The following is a 5,133-nucleotide window of genomic DNA, read 5'->3' on the forward strand; positions in this document are numbered from 1 at the left end:
CATGTAACAACCGACTCCCAGGGCTCCAGCAGCACCCCATGGTCCCATTACCCTGAAGGACCTGCCCTTGACTACACGTACCCAGACCCCCAGGTCCTCGCCTTCCATTCATCCAACCCCTGCATCTTCTTACCCGTTGAAATCCGGCATGCCCTCGCTTTCGGAGGCACGGTTCAAATGCTACCTTCTCGCTGCTCTCCTCGATGTTACTACTGCCTCCAAGCCCTTATCTGCCCCAACGAATAGAATCATAGCTTTGCCACTTGGAGCTGTGGAGTCCTGGAAATGAAAATTGCCTTCCTTTTCTTAATTTCTTCATCAGTAAAATTAAGGCAACAACAGCAACACTTACCTATTAGGACACCAATTACAAGTAATAAAATCCTATGCAGGTGAACTCCGGCACTGAAGTGAAATGGTAAGGAGAATGGGGTGCCTCTAGGAACCCAAGGGCAGGAATCTGGTTGAGCACCAGCAAGGGGTTGGAAGTGGGTGTGCTCCCGTTTTAATGTGGGTCCTATTCTCCTTGAAAACCAGTTCCCATCGCAGGTCAGTTCCTGGGTCAAAACCAGGCCGTGTGATCTGTTTCCTTCTTGTGCCATCGCCTGCGGAACCTGACAGGAAGCTTTTCCGTGGTTCTGTTGGCTACCACGGGGGTAAAAATAATCACCCAGTTCCCAAGAGCCCATCCCGTGGCAGGCGCTTTTCTAAAGAAGGCTAAAAAGCCAGAGGAGATGGGAGACTTTTCCTAATGTGGTTCATGATCTGAGTGTTCTTTCCAAAACGGCCTATTAAATTGGCTCATAGGAACCTGAGGAGTAAGACCTGGCACATAGAATACACTTGACACATTTTATTACAGAACTTAGATTTGTAGCCCTCTAGGGTGACTGCCTATCGTCTGTTTCCCCATCCTAGCGACCTCAATTTCCTTTGTGGGTAGTGATCTCTTTTCCTATCGGTTGTCGATCCAGACCTCAGCACAGGAACCAAAAAGCCCCTAGAGGTTCCTTCTAACTGACCCTTGCTGTAAATGCACAGTGCGTGGCAATGGGCTGGACTCCCATGACCTGTTGCTGTTAGCTACAACACTGAATCAAGAGCAGGTGGCTTAGGGATAAAAGAGGGAATGCACAGGATAGTGGCTCCTGGAGCAGACCAGTCGTGCGGCGCAGGCTCCTTAACTCACAGACTTCTCGTCCCAAACAGGATCCAGGCTTCCCTTCAATCCTGTGGGCTTCCGCTTTTCTTACCAAATCCCCATTCCCTAGTAACCAGCCTTGGTTTCTGACTTTAAAAACTATTTTAACTCTAATAAAGGCCATCACAGTGAAGGTGTACATTTTTAAACCTTTAAGGCATTAAATGCAAAGCAGTCAAATCACGGTTTTCTTGAATGAATAAGCAAAAACCAGGCTTGAGGACTAAACTCACACTGATCCTGAAAGATCCAAGCCAAACGAACTCTGGAACCTGAATGAGGACACCGAAGCACACTACCTGGGCTCTGCTAGAGCCAGGACCCCAGTGAAGGGCTTTTCCTAGTGCCCCTCCTAATAACTACGTCGTTTTCCCTCACCTACAAGAGGGATAAAGGAGGAGTGGAGAGCCGCAGAACCCACCACCCAGATGAAATCAGTGGCAGAATGGGGTTCATGATTTGAGCACCCCTCAGGTCATTATTTCCCAGGCTGGTCTCTGAGCCCTCGCCTTCCTAATGCCAACACAGAAGGTCCAGAACTTCCTGAAGCTAGAATTGGCTACTGCACCTATTACAGATGAAGACCCATTATCTTCACCTGGAACATGGAAACTGTTTTGAAGTTTACGGGATCATTCTCTCTAGGATTACAAAATGTTGTGTATCATTTACATGGAGGGCTTGGCTAGGGGCACTAGCCAAGAGATATTAACATGATAGTGATAGTAACAATAAATAGTAACAACACCTAGCAACGGAACAGCACTTTTGAGTTCATAAAGCATTCAGTCTAGAATACATTTGGATTTTTCACCCTCTCTAGGGCTGTTTTTCTCAACTGTAAAATGTGAGGATTGAAATAGAAGGGCTACTCCCTATAAAGTTCCTTAAGACGGAACTTGTCAGAGAACTACTCCCTAGTAACCAGAGTCTCTCAGATCCTCTGGGGACTGTGACTTAGGAATTGCGGCACTTACAAGCAGGATCCTGGGCCCCCGAAGCCACATCCAAATGCCAGCTCTGCTAAATGCCACATACTTTGGGCAGGTCCTGGGGCTGTCTCTTCATCTCAGAAAACAGGCATGAGCTCATAGGGTTGTGGTGAGGACCAAACAGTGGCCATCAAACAACTTAGCAGTGGCCACAGGGACTTCTCCCACAATCTTGCCTCACCTCTTGTCCCTCAGCCCAGTCCATTCTTCATCTTAGCTAACCCCAACCGGGACTTACAATGCTGTAAACCCAAATACCGTCACACAGGTGGACGTCCGTATGTCATTTACATGACAGCCTCGAAGGTTTTTAGGATGAGCTCTGTTATGGACTGAGCTGTGCCCCTACTCCATTCATGTAGACACTCTAAGTCCCAATGTGACTCCATCTGGAGATGGTGCCCGTAGGGTAATTAAGGTTACATGAGGTCCTGAGGGTGGGGCCCAAATCGGATAGGATTGTGACCTTCGGAAAAGACCCATCTTGCTTGGGCGCGCTCTCTCTCTCTCTGTGGGCCATGTGAGCCCGCAGGGAGGGTAGCCAGGAAGAGTTCTCCCCTGAACCTGACCAGGCTGGCTGGCGCCCTGATCTTACTTCCAGCCTCCAGGACTGTGAGAAAATTCATTTCTGTTGTTGAAAGCACCCAGTCCATGGTATTTTCTTATGGCAGCTGGAGCAGACTGAAAAGACAAGCCCTTAGTGGAAATTTTCAGAAATGGCTGCACCCTGAATGAGCTCAGAGCCTAGAATGTGACTGGCCATTTAAAAATTCCCACTTACGTCCTAATAAATTCTAACTTCCGGCATTATCCAGAAATAAGGATGGATACTCATGCTTCTAGCAAAGAGTCGCATATACCCTTGTCCTTCAGCTGAAGTTCTTCCCCCAGATTACACCATTTGCACTTTTAGGATCTACCAGCAAATTCTCAGCCTGCAAAATCTCTTGGACATTTGGTGATTAAAATAACAATCACTGTCCTCCAAGACACAATTGCCTTTCCCCAAAACTTTTCATTGTATCGTCTAAACACCTGAACGCCAGATTAAGAACTTAGTTATCCTTGCTCTGTGTCGTGCCGGAGGAAGGTCTGCGCGGGGAGGAGGTGTGTGAGGAGCCGGCTAGGGAGACCAAACAGCTGCCAAGGCCACTGTGAAGACCACCTGTCACACTCTTTCCTCCTTTGCATGATGAAGGTGGGGATGCTTCTAGATCAACAGTTAGGTTTAAATAAATACCAGTAACCCTGCTCTGTCCAGCACCTGCAGAAATCGTCAACCAGATAAAGGTGCCAGAAAGGACGGTCTGCACTAAACAAGTTAGGTGGCAGAATGTAAGGAAATGGAAAAAGGGGCTCCGGTCAAAATGCGAGAAAGAACTTGATGCACACCGAAGTGTCATACTTACCTCGAAACATTTTTTTCCACAGAATGGCACAGTTAAAGTGCCACTCCCCCAAGCAAAATATTCTGTAAGTTCCAACAGTTATAACCTATTTGTGTTTGGTATGAATGTTTCTTGTAGTTAAAACCTTCTCCCTTTCTGTAGTAGAGACTATTTATATTTATGCCTTTTCAATGAACTCTACATACGTGAGTGTAACAGCTTTACTTAAATTTTATTGAACATCTATGTGCCAGGCACACAAACGACTTTATCCTGAACACAAAAAACTACCTGTAAGGAGTACATTCTGACGGGCTCCGACAGGCCTATGGCTTACAGTGCTATCACTTGACCCTACGCTTTGGGCTCTAACCCTCAGGTCAAGGTGAATAACCTCTTTACATACATCAGCTTCATCTGTCTCCTGCATGATCTCCTAGCACTTAACTTTTTGTAAGGACTTCTTTTTAGTCTTTCTAGATTCTTCTTTTAAAGGAGAAGACTCCCTTCGGTGACTACGTGCCACTAGAACCTGACGTAGCCTGCCCATTCGGTCTCCGGAAACGGCAATCACCTTGAGGTGCAGTGTCAAAAAGAAGATACACTTAGCGGTCTCTGGTACGATGCTTGGAAAGGGCTCACGTACTGTTTACAGCAAGGAATACACGCTTGGTTTTCTCCTCCAAACTCCAAATCAAGTGACCACCCATCAATCTCGAGCCTTAAAAGCTTCCAACTAAATTGCCTCTTATTTAACAATCACTATTTTTAGAGCAAGATGTCTTTAGCACAATCCTGATATTTTTCTTGGCGAGGGGTTGGGGGAGAAGTCAAATAAAAAATAAATTTGCTAGGATTTAAAAAATAACGTACCCTTTTAACTCTGTTTCTGTATGAAACACAGAATCTTCCCTCTCGCTCTCCATATCAGGAGCCCACAATAAAAAGCACAAACCATCATTATACGTCATTTCGTACATCAAACCAAGTAAGAACTTTATACAGGAAAAGCAAGCTGCTGCTAAATAATACTCTTTAATCTTGTTGAGATTAAATGTTGAGCCTGAAATGCTCCTGAGTTGGGAGATCTGCCCCTTGGGTGACAAAGCCCTTTTCCTTATTTACACAGGGAAACCTCCCAAAATAATCTCTCCGGAAAGTGTTACATAGTTACAAATACTGAAAAGGAAATTCGCAGAGCTATCACTTGGATGTGAAGTAGACAGCAAGGTGAGGTTTTTCATATGCAAACTAATATTTAATTTGATTCTACCTTCCCGAGCTATTGGGAAATCAAAGACGGTAACACAGGCACCAGGCACATCCAACAGAAGACTTTTACAATGGTTTACATTTCCTTTTTATTTATTCCTTGAAACTGCCCGTAGTGCAGGTTTCTCATGGATGAAGTATGGAACTGAGCAGATTCTTTTTTTCTACAAAATTATGGTATAAACTTGCTCAATTTTCTATCTTATTGCTAATAAACCTTACAGGCGCACAGTTTGTAAAATAAACCCCTTAAGGACTGAATGCGTAGAGCATGCTGCAA

This window comes from Suricata suricatta, chromosome 1 (assembly GCF_006229205.1).
Source record: "Suricata suricatta isolate VVHF042 chromosome 1, meerkat_22Aug2017_6uvM2_HiC, whole genome shotgun sequence".
Classification (NCBI taxonomy): domain Eukaryota; kingdom Metazoa; phylum Chordata; class Mammalia; order Carnivora; family Herpestidae; genus Suricata; species Suricata suricatta.